Genomic DNA, 24,428 nt, shown 5'->3' with positions numbered 1-24,428 from the left:
CACACAAGGTTTTGTTTGTGCCCTCCAAGAGTCTATTTCCCCAGTCCAGTGTAAGTTCTGGCGGCCCTATGGTGGGGCTAATGGCGACCTCCTCCAAGAGGGCTTATGCCATACCCAGGTCTGCTGCACCCAGAGCCCTGCCCCTGCAGCAGTCCACTGCTGACCCGTACCTCCGCAGGAGACACTCATACACAGTTCTGCCTCAGTCTCTGTTGGGTATCTGGGTCCTGGTGCAAACAGGATTTGTTTCAGCCCTCTAAGCATCTCTGGTAGGTTCATATGTAAAATGTGATTTCACCCTTCCTACCATCTTGCTGGGGCTTCTCTGCCCTTGGACATGGGGTATCTCCTCAAAGATGCTTTATCCTATCATATATTGGAAAGAGTATTACCCTGAGAATTAGAAGTCAAATTCTAGTCCCAGCTGATACTGAGAAACCATATGGCTTTCAAGTCTTAATTTTCCCAACTACAAAATATGGACATGACATTAGATATTTTTAAGATCCCTTCCAGCTAAAACACATTATATGGTTCTATTTTTTAGAGATAGCATTTAAGACACTATCCTTCGTAATTAGGAATGAGACTACTTACACATTACTAATGAGGCACTCATTCATTCACCCATTCATTCATTAAACATTTATTGAGCAGGAAATCAACCCTAAATATTCATTGGAAGCACTGAAGCTGAAGCTCCAATACTTTGGCCTCCTTATGCAAAGAGGCAACTCATTGCAAAAGACCCTGATGCTGGGAAAGATTGAGGGCAGGAGGAGAAGGGGGTGATAGGGGATGAGATGGTTGGGTTGCATCATTGACTCAATGGATGTGAGTTTGAGCAAACTCCAGGAGATAGTGAAGAACAGGGAAGCCTGGCATGGTACAGTTCATGGAGTTGCAAAGAGTTGGACATGACTTAGCAATTGAACACTAACAACAACATAGGGCAGATGCAAGAATCTGCTTTTAGATGTCTCCCACCTCCACTGTAGGAGTCATTTACAGAATGAATTTGCACCTTTTCTTAAAATTCATCCCCACTTCAACACTTGCCCCTCACTGTCTGCCTTGGGATATGCATCTGAGGGACAAATGTCCTGGATTAAGACTGAGCACAGTGGGTCATGGAGCATGGTCGAGTTAACAGGATAACAAAGCAATAACACTATGACTCTGGACTGTCTGGCATTCTAGCTGCAGCAAGTCAGGGTTACTTTCTAGTTGCAGTGCATGCACTACTCACCGCAGTGGCTTCTCTTGTTGTGAAGCATGGGCTTCAGTAGTTGCGGCATTTGGGCTCAGTCGCTTTAGCTTGTGAGCTCCTAGAGAATGGGCTCAGTAGTTGTGGTACATGGGCTTAGCTGCTCTGTGACAGGTGGAATCTTCTCAGGCCAGGGATTGGACCTGTGTGCCCTGCATTGGCAGGCAGATTCTTAACCACTGGACCACCAGGGAAGTCCTAAGTATTCTATTATTATTTTGGCAATTTCATATGATTCTAATGTAACCTATTCAGTTGTAAACAGCAGAGACTGGGAGGCAAATACCACTAGCTGGAGGAGAGACTGACTCTTTTAAGTTTTTTGACTCTTTCTGCTTTTTGCCACTAAGGGAATTTTGACAAGTTTATTTCCACTTGCACATTATTTTTTTCCATTAGTTAAATGGAACAAATTGCAAACTTGAATAGAATTTTTTTTAATTGTCTGGCTTTTATTATTTTTAAATTTTATTTTTTATTGAAGGATAATTGCTTTACAGAATTTTGTTGTTTTCTGTCAAACTTCAACATGCATCAGCCATAGGTATACATATATCCCCTCCCCTTTGAACCTCCTTCCCATCTCCTGCTCATCCCACCCCTCTAGGTTGATACAGAGACCCTGTTTGAGTTACCTGAGCCAAACAGCAAATTCTAGTTGGCTACCTATTTCACATGTAGTAATGTAAATTTCCATGTTACTCTTTCCATACATCTCACCCTCTCCTCTCTCCTCATGTCCATAAGTCTATTCTCTATGTTTGTTTCTCCATTGCTGTCCTATGAATAAATTCTTCAGTATCATTTTTCTACATTCCGTGTATATGTGTTCAGTTCAGTCAGTTCAGTCTCTCAGTCGTGTCCGACTCTTTTGTGACTCCCTGGACTGCAGCATGCCAGGCTTCCCCATCCATCACCAACTCCCGGAGTTTACTCAAACTCAAGTCCATTGAATTGGTGATGCCATCCAACCATCTCATCCATTGTTGTCCCCTTCTCCTCCCCGCTTCAATCTTTCCCAGCATCAGGATCTTTTCAAATGAGTCAGTTCTTGGGATCAGGTGGCCAAAGTATTGGAATTTCAGCTTCAGCATCAGTCCTTCCAATGAATATTCAGGATTGATTTCCTTTAGGATGGACTGGTTGGAATTGATGCTTTGGAACTGTACTGTCAAAGTATATGCATAAGAATATGATATTTATCTTTCTCTTTCTGACTTACTTACTCTAATAGGTTCTAGGTTCATCCACCTCATCAGAACTGACTCAAATATGTTCCTTTTTATGGCTGAGTAACACAAGCCGGAATCAAGATTGCCGGGAGAAATATCAATAACCTCAGATATGCAGATGACACCACCCTTATGGCAGAAAGTGAAGAGGAACTAAAAAGCCTCTTGATGAAAGTGAAAGAGGAGAGTGAAAAGGTTGGCTTAAAGTTCAACATTGAGAAAATGAAGATCATGGCATCCGGTCCCATCACTTCATGGGAAATAGATGGGGAAACAGTGGAAACAGTGTCAGACTTTAATTTTTTGGGCTCCAAAATCACTGCAGATGGTGACTGCAGCCATGAAATTAAAAGATGCTTACTTGTTGGAAGAAAAGTTATGACCAACCTAGATAGTATATTCAAAAGCAGAGATATTACTTTGCCAACTAAGGTCCGTCTAGTCAAGGCTATGGTTTTTCCAGTAGTCACGTATGGATGTGAGAGTTGGACTGTGAAGAAGGCTGAGTGCCGAAAAATTGATGCATTTGAACTGTGGTGTTGGAGAAGACTCTTGAGAGTCCCTTGGACTGCAAAGAGATCCAACCAGTCCATTCTGAAGGAGATCAGCCCTGGGATTTCTTTGGAAGGAATGATGCTAAAGCTGAAACTCCAATACTTTGGCCACCTCATGAGAAGAGTTGACTCACTGGAAAAGACTCTGATGCTGGGAGGAATTGGGGCAGGAGGAGAAGGGGACGACCGAGGATGAGATGGCAGGATGGCATCACTGACTCAATGGACGTGACTCTTGAGTGAACTCTGGGAGTTGGTGATGGACAGGGAGGCCTAGCGTGCTGCGATTCATGGGGTCGCAAATAGTCAGACATGACTGAGTGACTGAACTGAACTGAATATTCCATTGTGTATATGTACCACAACTTTATCCATTTGTCTGCCAATGGACATGTAGGTTGCTTCCATGTTCTAGCTATCGTAAATTGTGCTCCATTGAAAAATAGGATACATGCATCATTTTCAATTTTGGTTTCCTTGGAGTGTATGCCTAGGAGTGGGATTACTGGGTCATATGGCGGTTTTACTCCTAGTTTTTTAAGGAATCTTCATACCGTCTTCCATAGTGGCTGTATCAATTTACATTCGCACCAACAGCGCAAGAGTGTTCCCTTTTCTCCACATCCTCTCCAGCAATTATTGTTTGTAGACTTTTTGATGATGGCCATTCTGACCAGTGTGAGGTGATATCTCATTGTAGTTTTCATTTGCATTTCTCTAATAATGAGTGATGTTGAGCATCTTTTCATGTGTTTGTTAGCCATCTGTATGTCTTTTTTGGAGAAATGTGTTTAAGTTTTTTTTGCACTTTTTGATTGGATTGTTTGTTTTTCTGGCATTGAGTTGTATGAGCTGCTTGTGTATTTTGGAAATTGATCCTTTGTCAGTTGTTTCATTTGCTATTATTTTCTCCCTTTCTGAAAGCTGTCTTTTCACCTTGCTAATAGTTTCCTTTGCTATGCAAAAGCTTTTAAGTTTAATCAGGTCCCACTTGTTTACTTTGGTTTTTATTTCCATTACTCTAGGAGGTGGGTCAAAGAGAATATTTCTTTGATTTATGTTGTAAGTTTTCTGCCTATGTTTTCCTCTAAGAATTTTATAGCTTCTGGTCTTACATTAAGGTCTTTAATCCATTTTGAGTTTATCTTTGTGTATGATGTTAGGAAGTGTTCTAATTTCATTCTTTTACATGTAGCTGTCCAGTTTTCCCAGCACCATTTATTGAAGAGGCTGTCTTTGCCCCGTTGTATATTCTTGCCTCCTTTGTAAAAAATAAGGTACCCATAGGCACATGGGTTTATTTCTGGACTTTCTATTTTGTTCCATTGGTCTACATCTCTGCTTTTGAGCCAGTACCGTACTATTTTGATGACTGTAGCTTTGTAGTATAATCTGAAGTCAGGAAGGTTGATTCCTCCAGCTCCATTCTTCTTTCTCAGGATTGCTTTGGCTATTCGGGGTCTTTTGTGTTTCCATATGAATTGTTAATTTTTCTGTTATAGGTCTGTGAAAAATACTGTTGGTAATTTGATAGGGATCACATTGAATATGTAGATTGCATTTGGTAGTATAGTCATTTTCACAATACTGATTCTTCCTACCCAGAAACATAGAATATCTCTCCTCTGTTTATATTGTCTTTGATTTCTTTCATTCAGTTCACTTCAGTTCAGTCAGTCAGTTGTGTTCGACTGTTTGTGACCCCATGAATTGCAGCATGCCAGGCCTCCCTATCCATCACCAACTGACAGAGTCTACCCAAACTTATGTCCATTGAGTCGGTGAAGCCGTCCAACCATCTCATCCTCCATTGTCCCCTTCTTTTCCTGCCTTCAATCTTTCCCAGTATCAGGTTCTTTTCAAATGAGTCAGCTCTTCACATCAGGTAGCCAAAATACTGGAGCTTCAGCTTCAACATCAGTCCTTCCAATGAACACCCAGGACTGATCTCCTTTAGGATGGACTGGTTGGATCTCCTTGCAGTCCAAGGGACTCTCAAGAGTCTTCTATAACAGCACAGTTCAAAAGCATCTATTCTTCTGCGCTCAGCTTTCTTTATAGTCCAACTCTCACATCCATACATGACCACAGGAAAAACCATAGCCTTGACTAGATGGACCTTTGTTGGCAAAGTAATGTCTCTGCTTTTTAATATGCTGTCTAGGTTGGTCATAACTTCCCTTCCAAGGAGTAGGCGTCTTTTAATTTCATGGCTGCAATCACCATCTGCAGTGATTTTGGAGCCCCCCAAAATAAAGTCAGCCACTGTTTCCCCATCTATTTGCCATGAAGTGATGGGACCAGATGCCATGATCTTTGTTTTCCGAATGTTGAGCTTTAAGCCAATCTTTTCCCTCTCCTCTTTCACTTTCATCAAGAGGTTCTTTAATTCTTCTTTGCTTTCTGCCATAAGGGTGGTGTCATCTGCATATCTGAGGTTATTGATATTTCTCCCAGCTATCTTGATTCCAGCTTGTGCTTCATCCAGCCCAGCGTTTCTCATGATGTACTCTGCATATAAGTTAAATAAGCAGGGTGACAATATACAGCCTTGATGTACTCCTTCCCCTATTTGGAACCAGTCTGTTGTTCCATGTCTAGTTCTAACTGTTGGTTCCTGACCATTAGTGCCTTATAATTTTCTGTGTACAGTTCTTTGTTCTCCTTAGGTAAGTCTGTTCCTAGATATTTTATTCTTTTTGTTGCAATGGTGAGTGGGATTGAGTCCTTAATTTCTCTTTCTGATTTTTCATAGTATATAGAAATGCAAGTGATTTCTGTGTATCAGTTTTGTATCTGCAACTTTGCTAAATTCACTGATTAGCTCTAGTAATTTTCTGATACTATCTTTGGGGTTTTCTATGTAAAGTATCATGTCATCTGCAAACAGTGAGAGCTTTATTTCTTCTTTTTTGATCTGGATTCCTTTTATTTCTTTTTCTTCTCTGATTCCTGTAGCTAGGACTTCCAGAATTTTGTTGAATAGTAGTGGTGAACGTGGACACCCTTGTCTTGTTCCTAATCTTAGGGGGAATGCTTTCAGTTTTTCACCATTGAGAATAATGTTTGCTATAGGCTTATCATATATGGCCTTTACTATGTTGAGGTGGGTTCCTTCTATGCCCATTTTTTGAAGAGTTTTAATCATAAATGGGTGCTGAATTTTGTTAAAGGCTTTTTTGGCATCTATTGAGATGATCATATGGTTTTTATCTCTCAGTTTGTTAATATAGTGTATCACATTGATTGATCTGCGTATGTTGAAGTATCCTTGCATTCCTGGAATTAACCCAACTTGATCATAGTGTATGAGCTTTTTGATGTGTTGCTGAATTCTGTTGGCAAAATTCTGAAAATTTTGTTGAGGATTTTTGCATCTATGTTCATCAGTGATATTGTCCTGTAGTTTTCTTTTTTGGTGTTGTCTTTGGTTTTGGTATCAGAGTGATGGTGGCCTTGTAGAATGAGTTTGGAAGTGTTCCTTCCTCTGGAATTTTTTGAGAGAGTTTTAGAAGGATAGGCCTTACCTCTTCTCTAAATGTTTGATAGAATTCTCCTGTGAAGCCATCTGGTCCTGGGCTTTTGTTTTTGAGGAGATTTTTTATCACAATGTCAATTTCAGTGTTTGTAATTGGGTTGTTCATAATTTCAATTTCTTCCTGGTTCAGTCTTAGAAGATTGAACTTTTCTAAAAATCTGTCCATTTCTTCCAGGTTATCCATTTTATTGCCGAAGAGTTGTTCGTAATCGTTTCTTATAATCCTTTGTATTTCTACATTGTATGCTGTAACTTCTCCTTTTTCATTTCTAATTTTGTTGATTTGATTCTTCCCTCTATTTTTCTTGATGAGTCTGGCTAAAGGCTTGTCAATTTTGCTTTTCTTCTCAAAGAACCAGCTTTTAGTTTTATTAGTCTTTACTATTGTTTCCTTCACTTCTTTTTCATTTATTTCTGCTCAGATCTTTATGATTTCTTTCCTTCTACTAAGTGTAAGTGTTTTTTTGTTCTTCTTTTTCCATTTGTTTTAGGTGTAAAGTTAGGTTGTTTATCGATGTTTTTCTTGTTTCTTGAGGTAGGATTGTATTGCTATAAACTTCCCTCTTAGAACTGCTTTTGCTGCATCCCATAGGTTTTGAGTTGTCATGTTTTCATTGTTGTTTTTTTTCTAAAAATTTTTAAATTTCCTTTTTGATTTCTTCAATAACCTGTTCGTTATTTAGAAATGTGTTGTTTAATCTCTGTGTGTTTATGTTTTTTACAGTTTTTTAAAAAAATAATTGATATCTAGTCTCATAGCATTGTGATTGGAGAAAACTCTTGATAGAATTTCAACTTTCTTAAATTTACTGAGGTTCAATTTGTGACCCAAAATGTGGTCTATCCTGGAGAATGTTCCATGTACACTGGAGAAGAAGATGTATTCTTCTGCATTTGGATGGAATGTCCTGAAGATATCAATGAGATCCGTCTCATCTAATGTATCATTTAAGATGTGTTTCATTATTAATTTTCTGTTTTGATGATCTGTCCATTACATGATCTGTGTGAGTGGGGTGTTAAAGTCTCCTACTATTATTGTGTTATTGCCAGTTTCTCCTTTTATGTCTGTTAGTGTTTGTCTTATGTTTTGAGGTGCTCCCATGTTGGGTCCATAGATATTTACAATTGTGATATCTTCCTCTTGGATTGATCCCTTGATCATTATGCTGTGACCTTCCTTATCTCTTGTAATATTTAAGGTCTATTTTGTCTGATCTGAGGCTTGCTACTCCAGCTTTCTTTTGCTTCCCATTTTCATGGAATATATTTTTCCATTCTCCCATTTTTAGTCTAAATGTGCCTTTAAGTATAAAGTGACTTTCTTGTAGACAGCATATACATGGGTCTTGTTTTTGTATCCATTCAGTCAGTCTGTGTCTTTTTGCTGGAGCATTTAATCCATTTACATTTAAAATAATTACTTATATATATGTTTCTATTGCTATTTTCTTAATTGTTTGGGGTTGATTTTGTAGATCTTTTTTCCTCTTTTTTATTTCTTGATTATGTAAGCCCCTTTACCATTTGTTGTAAAGGTGGTTTGGTGGTACTGAAGTCTCTTAACTTTTGCTTGTCTGAAAAGCTTTTGATTTCTCCATCAATTTTGAATGAGATCCTTGCCAGGTACAGTAATCTTGGTTGTAGATTTTCCCCTTTGAGTACTTTAAATATACCCTGCCATTCCCTTCTGGCCTGCAGAGTTTCTGCTGAAAGATCGCTGTTAAGCACATGGGGTTTCCCTTGTATGGTACTTGTTGCTTCTCCCTTGCTGCTTTTAATACTCTTTCTTTGTGTTTAGTCTTTGTTAGTTTGATTAGTATGTGTCTTGGTGTCTTTCTCCTTGGGTTTATCCTGTATGGGACTCTTTGAGCCTCTTGAACTTGATTGACTATTTCCTTTTCCATGTTGGGGAAATTTTCAACTATACTCTCTTCAAAAAATTTCTCCTACCCTTTCTTTTTCTCTTCTCCTTCTGAGACCCCTATAATTTGAAAGTTGGTGCATTTGATATTGTCTCAGAAGTCTCTGAGACTATCCTCAGTTCTTTTCATTCTTTTTTACTTTATTCCACTCTTCCGAAGTTATTTCCACCATTATATCTTCCAGCTTACTGATTTATTCTTCTGCTTCAGATATTCTGCTATTGATTTCTTCTAGAGAATTTTAAATTTCAGTAATTGTGTTGCTTGTCTCTGTATGTTTATTCTTTAATTCTTCTAGGTCTTTGTTAATTGATTCTTGCATTTTCTCCATTTTGTTTTAAGGTTTTTGATCATCTTTACTATCATTATTCTGAATTCTTTTCCAGGTAGCTTGCCTATTTCCTCTTCATTTATTTGGATTTCTGTGTTTCTAGTATGTTCCTTAATTTGTGTAGTATTTCTCTGCCTTTTCATTATTCTTTTTTAAACTTATTGTATTTGAGATCTCATTTGCCCAGGCTTAAACACTGAATTCTTTCTTCCTTTTGGTTTCTGCTCTCCTAAGTTTGGTCCAGTGGTTTGTGTACGCTTTGTAGAGGGTGAGATTTGTGCTGAGTTTTTGTTTGTTTTTCCTCTGATGGGCAAGGCTGAGTGAGGTGGTAATCCTATCTGCTGATTACTGGATTTGAATTTTTGCTTTGTTTGTTGTTTAGATGAGACATCCTGCACAGGGTGCTACTGGTGGTTGGGTGATGCTGGGTCTTATATTCAAGTGGTTTCCTTTGTGTGAGTTCTCACTATTTGGTACTCCCTAGGGTCAGGTCTCTGGTAGTCTAGGGTCTTGGAGTCACTGTTCCCACTTCAAAGGCTCAGGGCTTGATCTGAAGATTATTTATGGGGGTTCTGGTATCCATGTTCTCATAATGCTGGATGTGGACCATAATGATAATGTTGAGATCTCTCCCTGTGTGGTCAGTGTTGCAGTGGCCCTGTGCCCTCATGACGTCTGCAAGGGCCCTCTCCAGCTTTCCAAGTACATGGGAGAGAGTGGAACAACACTTGTGGAATGAAGGGAGGGCAGGAGGGTGAATAGAATTTTTGAATGCTTATCTGTGTACAAACTAGCACAGATCACTAGAAGGAAATTATAAACGTGGTTTATTCCCCAGATATCTAAACGTTTAGATCATTGTGCTTCTCATTTGGGCAATGTAATGCTTTAGACACAGAATTCTTTGGCAAATTGCAAACCAGTGTTTTGAAAAAACTTGATGATCACTATCATTAATTTACTCAATTATTTCACAATAGTTAGTCTGACTGGCAGACTGTACCTGCTGTATGCTCTCTATATACTTGCAAACACATCTGCAGCTGAGAGATGAAACCTAGAGCTATTTTTAAACTACAATCATGTGACTGTCATTTTTAGCCAGGTGCTCGCCTCTGAATATTTCAAGAACGAAAATACCTCATTTCCATTACTTGCAGGAAACCACACATTAGTAACATAAGACAGCCTATCCAAATTTTAATGCTTGGAATTTATTCAGGCTTCCCAGAGAATAGCTGTATTTTCATATCTATATGAAAAGAAGCTTGAAGAAATAGGCTACTCTTTCTTTGATCTTAAAGATAAGACTACAAGAACTGTAACTTGTATATGGCCTAAAATTCTATGAAGTTAATTGCTGTTCATATTTACATTTAATCCTCATTGTAACCTTGTGAAATACTTTCAGCATTTTGGAATAGAAAGTGCACAGGTATAGAAGACAAAGATTAAGACCCTGCTTTGAACATGGAAACATTGTAGGTGAAAGGAATGAAGAGTACAAAGGCTTTAGGCCAAAAGGATATGTATTATTTTGGGCACGTTACTAAACGACTTTTTAATCTAAATTTCCTCATTATAAAGTAGAGTGAGGATCTCAATACTAGTATTCATTTATCTATCAAACACTTACTATGTCCTAAGTCCCAAGTAGTGTTCTAGTCACTGCAACTATACCAGTGACTAGCAAACAGTGTAAGGAAGAAACCAAACCAAAGCAAAAGCAACTTATTTTCATGGAATTGATTTAGCATGGGAGGGGTAGAAAATAAAGAAATACATAATAATGTCAGGGGCTGATAAATAGTATGGAGAAAATAACCAGGACAAGGGAGAGAAATAGTGAGGGAGAGAAATAGTGATGGTAGAGTGTTGTTATATTACAGAAGGTGGTTAAGGCAAGGCCTCATTTACAACATGTCATTTAATAGCAGACCTGAAAGAATGAATGGTGTATGTGTCTTGGTGAAAAGTGTTTTAGGCAGAAATAATGGAATACACAAAGGTCTCAAGGCAAAGGGATACCAACATGGCAAAAACAAGATGAAAAAGTGAAGGGCAAAGGTTTGAGGGGAGTGGTGGTGTAGATCATTGCACCTTGGAGTCCATCGCAAAGACTTTGGTTTTTACTTAGTGTGATTTGGCAGCCCTTGGAGGGTTTTGAATAGAAGTATGACTTGCCTTATATTTTAACAGGGTCACGCTGCTGCCCTGTTGAGGGCATAAATGGACAAAGGTAGAACAAGAGAGACTATTTAAGGAGATTACTGCTATAATCCAGGTGAAAGAAGGTGACTTGGGACATGAGAGTGGGTCTGGATTTGTGGGAAGTGTTTGTATTCTGACTCTATTTTAACTGTAAAAAATGTTTGAGATATAATTGACATATAACGTACTAATTTCAGGTGTATAACATAATGATTTGACATATATATATATATATATATATATATATATATATATATATATAGCAAAGTGAATGCCACCATAATGCTAGTTAACATCCATTGCCACACATAAAAATGATTTTTTTGATGTGTGATGACAACTATTTAACTTTTTGTTAAAGACAATATCAAACATAGGTAAAACATAGCAGACTAGTATAACAAATCTCCATCTATGACATTGTTCACCATCAACTCACAATCAATTTTATTTCTTCTATATTCCAATTTTCTCCATTACAATTATCTTACAGCAAGACCCACATATCGTGTAACTTCATCTAAAAATACTTTTGAATGTATCACTAACAGTTTTTAAAACAACCACACCATTATAATCCTATCTAAAAAGCTTTGAGTAATTTTTAATACTCTCAAACATGGATTCTGTAAATATTTTAAAGATAAAGCCTAGAAGTCTTGATCATGGTTTATTTATTTATTATTATTTTATTTTTTTTGCCACTCCATTCATCTACTTGTGGGATCCTAGCTCCTTGACCAGGGATTGAACCTGAGCCCTTGGCAGTGAAAGAACTGAGTCCTAACCACCAGACCGCCAAGGAATCCTTTTGTTCATGGTTCAGATGTAGAGAAAGGAGTCAAGAAAGACACTGAAGTTTTTGCCGTAAGCAGCTGGTAGTGTTGTATTGACATTTATAAGGAAAATACTGTTGGAGTAGTTTTGGCAGGCAAGGTGAGTCAAGAGTTGGTTTAGGACCTGTCCAGTTTGAAATATCTGTTTGTATCCAAATAGGAATATTGAGTTGGCAGATATATATATATATATATATATATATATATATATATATATATATATTTCCGAAATTTTGGAAGAGATCAGGCTGGAGGGAGAAACTAGATGCTGATACCGCAGTGATAGTATTGAAAATCATAAAGCTGTTTGACATCACCAAATAAGTGAATTTAAGTGGAAAAGAGGCCTGAGGACTGAACCCTTGGGGCCCTCCAGCATTTAGCCAGGGATAAGAAAGAATCCCTGGAGAAGGAAATAGAAATCCACTCCAGTATTCTTGCTGGAGAATTCCTTGGACAGAGGAGCCTGGCCGGCTATAGTCCATGAGGTTGCAAAGAGTCGGATATGACTGAATGACTGACACACAAGAAAGAACCAGCAAGAGACAGAACACATGACCAGTGAAACAGGCAGTGGTATTCTGAAAGCCTAGGGGAGAAAGTATTTCAAGGAAGATGTGATCAGCTGTGTCAAATGCTGCTAATATATCAAGAAAGACAAGGACTAAGAGATGACCATTGTACTAGCAACATGAACGTCATGGGTGATTCCAAAAGGGTTATTTTATCAGAGTGATGGGGCTGGGAGAATGTCTTGCTTTGGTTCAGGAGAATCAGAAGAGAGGGGATGAACAGCAGCTATAATATAAAACTTTTAAGTAGTTTTTGCTGATAAGGTGTGTTGAGAGGACTATGAGGCCAAAAAAGAACTTTGTTTCTAAAAGATAGGATATATTAGGATAGGCTATATCCTATATTAGATAGGATATATATAAAACCAGGATATATTAGAGATGATGGGAATGATCATGGAATGAGATCGAATGTGAAATAATCTGAGATAATATATATTGGTAACTAAAACATATAAGGCATACAAATGTTAGTTCTCTTCTCTTTGGACCTCTTTAATAAAAAGTTAAACAACCTGGAGCCACAGACAATGTTTAATTAGCGGGTCATTGAGAGCAAAATTATTTGGCTTTAGGTAATTGTGCAGACAAAATGTGGGTGGAATACTGATATATGTGGCATATTTTAGTTAGGATAATTTGGTTATATATAATAATAAACGCTGGTCTTCCCTGGTGGCTCAGATGGTACAGAATCTGCCTGCAATGCAGAAAACCCAGGTTCGATCCCTGGATTGGGAAGATCCCCTGGAGAAGGAAATGGCAACCCATTCCAGTATTCTTGCCTGGACAATTCCAAGGACAGAGGAGCCTGGTGGGCTATAGTCCGTGGAGTCGCAAAGAGTCAGACATGCCTGAGTGACTAACACAAACAATAATAAACCCAAGAAAACAAGGCAGAGATTTCTTTTTCTCACGTGGCAGGAGTTTCTTTTTCTCGTGTGAAAGAAGTCTAGAAGTTAGCAGCTTGAAAAGGCTAGCCTTATGGTTTCATGGTGTTGTCAGTGACCTGGGCTGTCTCTCACACAGGCCTCTATTTTCAAGGTCACTTTCCTGTACAAGATGGCTGCTAGAGGCATAGCCATCACATCCTAGTCTCAGCAGCAGGAAAGAAGAGAAAAGGAAGGAGAAAGAATGGCCTGATCCCTTCATTCTAAGGAAACTTTTTGGAAGTTCCACACAACATTTTCATTTATATTATCTCTCTGGCCAGAACTTGACCTGCAAGGGAGGTTGGGAAACATAATCTTTCAACAGAGCATATTTCTTTCCTGAATGAAATAGGATATTTATTTCAAAAGAAGAAGCAGAAAATGGACATTAGGGTAGGCTATTATAAATCTTTGCCTTAAGCTTTGTGGGAAGAGCATAGTTTTATAGACAAAAGACTTATGCTTGAACCCTAGCTCTACCATATACTGGCTGTGACCTTGAACAAGTTATTTTATCTGGGTTTCAGTTTTCTCTCCTTTAAAATTGAGCTAGGGGCTCCTCTGGTGGTCCAGTGGCTACGATTTTGCACTTCCAATGCGGGGGGCTTGGGTTTAATCCCTGGCTGGGGAACTAGATCCTACATGCTTCAACTAAAGATACCACACGATGCAACAAAGATCAAAGATACCAAATGCCACAACTAAGACCCAGCCAGCCAGATAAATAAATATATAAATAAATAAAATTTTAAAAAAATTGAGCTAGTGTTCAGAATACTAGTGCTACTTTGAGGATTAAATGAGGTAATACAAGTAAAGTGCCATTGTGTCTTGCATATAATAGGCACATAATAAATAAAACTATATATATATATGAAATGAAAATTAGTTATCTAGTAGGCCATTGAGAGACGGTGTCAGTCTTTTCAGGTTGCTGCTGCTGCTGCTAAGTCACTTCAGTCGTGTCCGAGTCTGTGTGACCCCATAGACAGCAGCCCACCAGGCTTCCCCGTCCCTGGGATTCTCCAGGCAAGAACACTGGAGTGGGTTGCCATTTTCTTCTCCAATGCATGAAAGTGAAAAGTGAAAGGCAAGTCGCTCAGTCGTGTCTGACTCTCAGGACCCCATGGACTGCAGCCCTCCAGGCTTCCCCGTCCATGGGATTTTCCAGGCAAGAGCACTGGAATGGGGTGCCATTGTATTCCGTAGACTGTATGGCTTATAAATACCAGAAATTTATTTATTACAGTTCTTGAGGCTGGGAAATCCAAGATCAAAGTCCTGTACATCTGATATCTGGTGAGTGTGTGTTTTCTGGTTCATAGATGACCATCTTTTCATTGTGTTCTCACATAGCAGAAGGGGTGAGGGAGCTCTCTCTTGTGATCTCTTTAATAAGGTCTCTGCCCTCATACGTTTAGTTCTGTTCAGTCTCTCAGTCATGTCTGACTCTTTGTGACCTCATGGACTGCAGCATGCCAGGCTTCCCTGTCCATCACTAACTCCCAGAACTTACTCAAATGCATGTCCATTGAGTCGGTGATGCCATCCAACCATCTCATCCTCTCTCATCCCCTTCTCCTGCCTTCAGTCTTTCCCAGCATCAGGGTATTTTCAAATGAGTCAGTTCTTCCCATCAGGTGGCCAAAGTATTGGAGTTTCAGCTTCAACATCAGTCCTTCCAATGAATATTCAGGCCTCATTCCCTTTAGGATTGACTGGTTGGCTCTCCTTACAAGACTTTTCCCCAACACCACAGTTCAAAAGCATCAACTCCTCAGTGCTCAGCTTTCTTTATAGTCCAACTCTCACATCCATACATGACTATTGGAAAAACCACAGCTTTAACTAGACAGACCTTTGTCGGTGAAGTAATGTCTCTGCGTTTTAATATGCTGTCTAGGGTTGTCATAGCTTTTCTTTCAAGGAGCAAGCATCTTAATTTCATGGCTACACAGTCACCATCTGCAGTGATTTTGGAGCCCAAGAAAAGAAAGTCTGTCACTGTTTTCATTGTTTCCCCATCTATTTGTCATGAAGTGATAGGACCAGGTGCCATGATTTTCATTTTCTGAATGTTGAGTTTTAAGCCAACTTTTTCACTCTCCTTTTTCACTTTTATCAAGAGGCTCTTTAATTCTTCCTTGCTTCCTGCCATAAGGGTGGTGTCATCTGCATATCTGAGGTTATTGATATTTCTCCTAGCAATCTTGATTCCAGCTTGTGCTTCATCCAGCCAGGCATTTCACATGATGTATTCTGTATATAAGTTAAATAAGCAGGGTGACAATATACAACCTTGATGTACTCCTTTCCCAGTTTGGAACCAGTCAAGACCCTGTGTGCTATGCTGTGCTTAGTTGCTTAGTTGTGTCCGACTCTTTGAGACCCCATGGACTGTAGCCTGACAGGTTCCTCCCTCCATGGGGATTCTCCAGGCAAAAATACTGGAGTGGGTTGCCATGCCCTCCTCCAGGGGATCTTCCCAACCCAGGGGTTGGACCCAGGTCTCCCTCATTGCAGGCAGATTCTTTACTGTCTGAGCCACCAGGGAAGCCCAAAAACCCTACCTCCAAATAGTATCGCTTTGGGGATTAGGTTTCAATATATGAATTTTGGGTGGACACAAATATTTAGTCTATAGCACATAGTATTATAGATGGGGAAACAGTGACAGATTTTATTTTGGGGGGCTCCAAAATCACTGCAGATGGTGACTGCAGCCATGAAATTAAAAGATGTTTGCTCCTTGGAAGAAAAGTTATGACCAACCTAGATAGTATATTAAAAAGCAGAGATGTTACTTTGCCTACAAAGGTCCATCTAGTCAAAGCTGTGATTTTTCTGGTAGTCATGTTTGGATGTGAGAGTTGGAGTATAAAGAAGCTGAACACCGAAGAATTGATGCTTTTGAATTGTGGTGTTGGAGAAGACTCTTGAGATTCCCTTGCACTGCAAGGAGATCAAACCAGTCCATCCTAAAGGAAGTCAGGCCTGAATATTCATTGGAAGGACTGATGCTGAAGCTGAAGCTCCAATTCTTTGGTTACCTGATGGGAAGAACTGACTCATTTGAAAAGACCCTGATGCTGGGAAAGATTGAAGGTGGGAGGAGAAGGGGACAACAGAGGATGAGATGGTTGAATGGCATCACCGACTCAATGGATGTGAGTTTGAGTAAACTGCAGGAGTTGGTGATGGACAGAGAGGACTGGTGTGTTGCAGTCCATAGGGTCACAAAAAGTTGGACATGACTGAGCAACTGAACTGAACTCACATATTGCTAATTGGGCTGATGGGCTGCTTTAGTTACAGGTTCAATATGAGAGTTACCATCTTCACTTCCCCTTTGTTACATAAAAAATACCCCAAGAGCTAGGAGAGTTACAACATATTGTCAGCAGCATTTATTGGCTCTGGTTAACTTGATCACATCCATTTAACTTGTTCAAATTATTTGTACAAATGCTTTCAATGAATCCCTTCATCTGATACCAACCAAGCTGTAAATCCTGAGAAAAGTAATCTGGTTAAGGCCTGATGAAAAATGCCCATTTTAATGAACACATATATCTTAAGTTTAGATCTTCAGAGTGTGGGAAAACTACTTCTCTGGCTTCTGCTGATTTTTAGGTCTGTTTTAGCCATCTTGGATAACATTTGTTTTCAAGATGCTTTTGGTTGGTTGACTTTATAATTATTGGAGTCATAATCAATGTGCTGTGGTGTGCTCAGTCGCTCAGTTGTGTCTGACTCTTTGAGACCCTATGGACCGTAGACCACCAGGCTTCTCTGACTGTAGAATTTTCCAGGCAAGAATACTGGAGGAGATTGTCATGTCCTACTCTAAGGGATCTTCCCCACCCAGGGATTGAACCCATGTTTCTTGTGTTTCCTGCATTGACAGGTGGATTCTTTACCATTGTGCCACCAATTGCTGGTATATATGGCTCTTTTAGGTCCTATTGTGTCTACCAACCCACACTCCAAGCCCTCGTGGTTTCTGTACACAAGATGTAAAAACCACTGGTCAGCCTGGGGTTTTGTAATGCCATGAGTTATCATTTCCCACTCAAGGCAGGCAAGAGATGGACAAACACTTGTTTCTGGCAGAGCTGGCACCTCTAGTTAGTCAGCAGAAAATTCTTGAGCCAGTGAAGGATCTGTGACAAAGGGAGATACAGGCCAAGTGGTCATTCACTTCAGCTTGGTACCTAAAGGGAACTGCAGGAAACACATTGAATCCTATTAGAGAAAAGGCAAGTTTTTTATAGATGTGTTAATTTCTTTCCTATGGAGACAATTTTCTCTTATCATATCACAAACTACTTTAGGCTGAAAGTGCAAGTTATAGACCAGGTAAAAATACTGCAGAATACTTCGCCTATCTTCAACCCTAAATTATTTGACTGGCTGCAGCCATTGGTCAACAGGAAGGCAGAAAGTGTCTTAGAGAGAAATGCCTGGCCTAAGAGATGAGGACTCATGCAGCGTTCCCTCTAAGCCCCTACAGACAGCACAGTGCACTGGAAAAATCAGAGCTTTGGCTCTGCCCACTAGTAATGTGGCCTTGGCCTTGAGTGAAGTATTTGACTTCAGTAAATGACACAATATGTAAAATGCCCAAGAGGACAGGCCTGGAGGAAGCTCTACATTGTCAGTGCCTTTTGTTTCCCTCATTACAATGCATCTATTTACAATTTTTTTCAGTTAGTTTAAAAACATTTAAAAATATAAACTAAAACATGAATGAAGGAATATAAATGTATCATTTAATAAACTGTTAAAGGTAAACACCTTTGTATTTGAGCCAAGAATAGAACTTTGCCAACCATTCCAGAGTCTCCTCTCCTCTTCAGAGAAGCTGCTATCTTGACTTTCATAGTAATCAAGTGATGCTGATAAGTGTGCATCTCAAGGCCCTGGAGTTTGGTCTTGCCCATTAAAGAAAAAATTTTCATGAGCTTTTAAAATGATTTACAGGCTCCTCCTCTATCTCCAGTTCCTTAAAATCATCTGTTGAAGAACATGCATTATTTGATGTGCAGTTTCCTAGTCTGGATTTTGCTGATTTCATTTTTACTGATGTAGGTCCACATGGTCTTTTGTCAGTTGTATATTACACAAACTGACTGGTAGATAAAGAAGCAAGATTCGACTCAGGTTCAATCCCTCTGGCAAGATGAAAGGAAATCATATATTCTTTCATTAGGAAGCATATAATATCTTGTCCTTTTTTTTTTTGAAGACCTAATTGGCTTTATGGAATGAGTTATGAATCAAGCAACAACTCATCTAATAAACAGACAGGTACTCACTCCTGTTTCTTTTTGGAATATTAGCAGTCATTGCGGAGAAGGCAATGGCACCCCACTCCAGTGTTCTTGCCTGCAGAATTCCAGGGACGGGGGAGCCTGGTGGGCTGTCATCTATGGGGTTGCACAGAGTCGGACATGACTGAAGCGACTTAGCAGCAGCAGCAGTCACTGATGCTCGATGAGTACATCCATTATTCATCAGTGGTTGCAAAATGGTGATATTCCATTTCTATCATTTATGAAACGTAATAGTTGGAGTCTTTATAAGGAGAACTTCCCCACATCTCTTTGGTTCTCCAATGGTAGAGTTCATATAAGAAAATTAAGATAAATGTCTAATTCTTTCTCTTTGTTTTTATCAGTTTTAGAGATGATGAATTGGTTTTCTATCAGAAGGCACCTGAGGTTTAAAGTATTATTATACTCATGAAATACACACACACACATATAGATATATACATATAATATAGACATATAATACCACATTCTGATCTTTAAAACTTTAAAAAATTATTTATTTTTTACATATATATGCATTTTGGTATTTAAAAATATATATTTAAATATTTTAGTTTTGGCTGCATTGGGTCTTAGTTGTGGCATGCAGGATTTTCTGTTGCAGCCTGTGGGCTCCAGATCACATGGGCTCTGAGGTGCAGATTGAGGGCTTAGTTGCCCTGAGGCAGGTGGGGTCTTAGCTCCCTAAACTGGGATGGAACCCTGTCCTGTGCATTGGAAGGCTGATTGTTAACCACTGGACCACCGTGGAAGTCCCTAAAACTGTTTTTCTTCACTGTTTTTTTTTGTATCCTTCCAGTAATATTCTACACATACAAAACCACTTATAAATGTTGATAGTTATTTGTTTCACTATTTTACTATTAAAAACTATGGAATATCTTTAATATTTCCTTATACATAAATATATTTGTGGGATAACTTTCTAGAAGTTGAAATACTGCCTCTAAAATTTTCATAGATAATGCCAAATCATCTTCCACAGAATTCATACCAATTACAATGCCATCAGCAATGTATCAGTGATAAGGCATCTTTTCAAAAAATACTTTGGGTTGCAAGGCCAAAGCAAGGGGTCAGAAAAAGATTGGATTTTAATAGAGAGAGAGAGAAAGATGGGAAAAAGCCACGGTGGAGGTGAGAAATTGAAGTTGGGTAAAGAAATTATAGCCACAGGAGAGCAGATACTAATTCAAAATGGTATCTGAAGAATTAAAGGGGTAGGTGAAAGCAAACAGAAAAGTTTAGTCTAGTACTGGCAGGTGTGGTGGTGTGGCAGGAACTATGTCCCACAGTTATTGTCACAGTAGCTTTAAGAGGTATTATATCTGTTTTACAAATAAGAAAGAAAAGGCTATGAGGATAACAATACCTATTTCACAGGGTTGAAAGAAGGTTAAACGGTGTAATGTATGTGACCTCGTGCTTCTTGATGGCATTTTTCTTAAACCTAGTGCAGTGGTAGGTACCTTCTAGAACTCAACACACAATTTGCTGAATACTTTTAATGAATGATAGTGAAAGCGAAAGTCACTCAGTCGTGTCTGACTCTTCGCGATCCCATGGGCTATCTAGTCCATGATTCCATGAGTATCTTCCCAACCCAGGGATCGAACCCAGGTCTCCTGCATTGTGGGCGGATTCTTTACCAGCTGAGCCACAAGGGAAGCCCAAGAATACTGGAGTGGGTAGCCTATCCCTTCTCCAGAGGATCTTCCGACCCAGGAATTGAACCGGGGTCTTTCTGCATTGCAGAGGGATTCTTTATCAACAGAGCTTCCTTAATGAATGATATGACCTAACAAATAAGTTATGATTATCAAGAAATGGATATTGACTCTTTAAAGATCAGCAGCCAAAAGAAAAGTCTGGTTGGCTACAACATCACATTAGATTCTGGTACCTGTGCATAAGGGCTTGCCTGATGGCTCAGTGGTAAAGAATCTGCCTACCAAGCAGGAGAAGTGGGTTTGATCCCTGGTCCAGGAAGATTCCCTGGAGAAGGAACTGGCAACCTGTGACTCATATGTGATGATTATCAAAAAAATTGAGAAAATGAATAATCCTGATTGAAAAAAACCACATATCTAAATTTCTCCTTTAGATAAATTTAGGGGTCTATATTTTATGTTTTACTTGGTAAAACACTTTAGGGGGGGAAAAAACAGCACTTTACACATATTTTATTCATTCAATGGTAGCAATCTCAATGAGCTGAAATTTAAATAGGTTTTTAAATTTGTATAAAAATTTACTTCACTTCCTTTCAAACTAATATAAGGCATTTTTATAATAAACAACACTATGTCATAATGTTAATAAAAATAGAAATAAAATTCAGATTACTTAAAAGGAGGGAGAAAACCATAAGGCCCAGTGCAGTGCCTAAAACTAAGCATCATGTTTGGTTTGGGATTCCTTACAAGAAAAAGCAAAAACAGTCAACGATGCAGTTCTCATTATTAGAAAATAATTAAGCATATCAGTTTTAATAGGAGACAGTCTCTCCCCACCCTCATATGAAATTATAAGCAAAAAATTTTGTTGTACCTTGGGTAGAGGATCCAGAATAGGCAGTGACTTTAAAGGACAAATGCTAACTAGATAATCCTCAAAGTTTTCCATCAGCTTTCTCTCCAACCTTAAGTTTCCAGAGTGTTTTTCTATGAGTCATTTTCTATTGAATCATTCTATCATCAATGGAGAGTACACAGAAAACAATTGATGTTTGTTGTATGAATTGTTGAATTAAAAGAAATGTTATTGCCAGTCTTTATTTAACATTCAATAATAAAGGAGGCAGAATGGGGTAATAGAGTCTGGGAGTTAAGAGTTACGGTCCCTCACATACTAACCTCAACTTTGTGTAAATGTGCATTTTGGGAAGACTTTTAGCATCTTTGGATCTAAGGTTTAGATCAGTGCTTTTTAACATTGGCTTCACATTAGAATCACCTAGAGAATTTGAGAAAACTACTGATATGTGAGTTTACCCTCAAATTCTGATAAATCTGGTCTGGGATGGGATCTAGTCATCAATATAATTTTAAAAGGTCCCAAGTGATTTTCTTTTTTCTTTTTTGGTCCCAAGTAATTTAAAGAAGAAGCCCGTGGATGAGAACCACTAATTCAGATGTTTTCCCTGGTCCCTTCCAGGTTGAAAATACTAAGAACTGATGAAACCCACTATTTAGAAATGAAATAACTGTCTTAGACTAATAACGGTAGTTGCAACTTTGAGAGTGGTTTTTAAAAATGATCTAAAAGAGTAAAAATCCTGGGACTTTTATTACTAAATGACAACTCATGGAAGGTGACATGTTATAATATGTTCACAAATAATTTATCCATAAAACAATATGCTTAGGGGACAACAAAACAAAACAAATATGAACAAAGACAAAACTAATGTAGTACATTAATAATTAGATTTTAGGGAAAAAAGCATTAATAGCAATGAAACAAGACTTTAACCTTGAAATTGAGTTGTGTGGGTCTGTGCTTTGGCTCCCATTGGTCTGTGTTTTCCAACTCTTGTACTGTCTCTCGTTTACAGACCCCAGATTTGTGAGGTTAGGGACATTGTTCTTAACTCTGTCCGCCTCCCATCACTAGCACCAGGGAGATCACTCTACCCTCTCTGCAGGTTCTGCACTGTGTCAGGACGGGCCACCTTATCCAAAGCCTTTCAAGACTGTTGCTCTGCTATGCCAACTGGCTCTTCCAATCAGTGTCCTCTCATTTCTAACATGCGACATTAGACATTAGACTGATGGTGACATTTTGCTCTCTAGGCTTGGGCTTAAGCCTTGCTGATGGAGAAATGGACATTCCTTGCACAAATGAAACCATTCTTGCTTCACCCGTGTACCTCTGGATTATTCTTCCTGGGTGTGGCTAAGAGGTCACAGTTTAGGAATGCAATAACTATAGCCTAAGAAGTTCGAGAGAAGACATGATTAGAATACATATTCTATGTTTGTGTTAGAAAAGTCCAACGGCTAAATATAACTAGGAAATGACTTATTATTCACATTTTCCTGCATTCTCTGGGTAAGACTTGCATTTTTGGTAATTATCGATGAAACAGAGTAATAATCTTTGTTACTGGAAGCCAGTACTCATAATGGCACAATGGATGCATCATCATGAGTAAAGACGTAAAAGTGAAAGTGAAGTCACTCAGTCGTGTCCGACTCTTTGTGACCCCATGGACTGTAGCCCATCAGGCTCCTCCATCCATGGGATTCTCCAGGCAAGAATACTGGAGTAGGGTCCCATTTCCTTCTCCAGGAGATCTTCCCAACCCAGGGATCGAACCCAGGTCTCCTGCATTGCAGGCAGATGCTTTAACCTCTGAGCCACCAGGGAAGCCGAGTAAAGATGTAACCAGCATTAAATAAATGATATTAGGGAACTGTAGAGTTAGGATCTTGGAGAAGGCAATGGCACCCCACTCCAGTACTCTTGCCTGGAAAATCCCGTGGATGGAGGAGCCTGATAGGCTGCAGTCCATGGGGTCGCCAAGAGTCAGACACGACTGAGCGACTTCACTTTCTTTTATGCATTGGAGAAGGAAATGGCAACCCACTCCAGTGTTCTTGCCTGGAGAATCCCAGGGACGGGGGAGCCTGGTGGGGTGCCGTCTATGGGGTTGCACAGAGTCGGACACGACTGAAGCGACTTAGCAGCAGCAGAGTTAAGATCTATATAGTTCAGTACAATAGTAACTGTACTACTACTCTAATCACAGTGGGAGATATGAAATCAGCCAAGAATGGCACATTTGATAATAAAGAACATGAAGAGACTATATCCTTGGCCTATATACTAGGAAGACCCTTCACATCACTGATTGGGCAATAAACATACATCTTTTCCTTATCCATTATTCTAAATATTCACTGACAAACCACTATACCTTATATGGGACCATGGATTTTATTGTCCATTTAAAAATCAACTTGTTTATAAAAGCCCTGTAAAAAGGAAACAAAAAACCCTGCAGGTATGCCTGATTAGAGTCTAGGAGAAACCAGAAACCACAAAAATGTTATCTTGGAAATAGAGTGCAAAGAGATCAAATAGAATATGGAATGACAAATCCATTGGATTTGAGGGTTAGAAAACTAACACCATAGCCACTGGAGGTGGGGAGAGAGAACAAATTTCAGTAGGTTGAACAGTGAGTGACGTGAAATTTGACAGTGACTATATTTTTTGGTCAAGACTAGCTATATATTCCCTCACAGCTCAGTTGGTAAAGAATCTGCCTGCAATGCAGGAGACCTGGGTTTGATTCTTGGGTTGGGAAGATCCCCTGGAGAAGGAAATGGCAATCAACTCCAGTACTCTTGCCTGGAGAATCCCATGGACAGAGGAACCTAGTGGGCTACAGTCCATGGCGTCGCAAGAGCCGGACACGACTTAGCGACTAAACCACCAGCTATAAACAATAGTGGCCAGAAATGTGGGAGGAACTATTACATGGAGCATCAAAAAGAATAATGAGTGAAACTGACTGCATATCATTGAGAAAATAAAAATTCTTGAGTAAATACTGATGGAGAGTGGGAAAAACAGATTCATTTACCACTGGTAGACAACTGTAGCTTTTTTTTTTTTGGCCATGCTGCGTGACTTGTGGGATCTTAGCTCCCCAATCAGGGACTGAATCTCAGGTCCTCAGAGTGA

Source organism: Capricornis sumatraensis, chromosome 8 (assembly GCF_032405125.1).
Source record: "Capricornis sumatraensis isolate serow.1 chromosome 8, serow.2, whole genome shotgun sequence".
Classification (NCBI taxonomy): domain Eukaryota; kingdom Metazoa; phylum Chordata; class Mammalia; order Artiodactyla; family Bovidae; genus Capricornis; species Capricornis sumatraensis.
The sequence above is the reverse complement of the archived record's forward strand: the minus strand, read 5'-3'. Positions refer to the sequence as shown.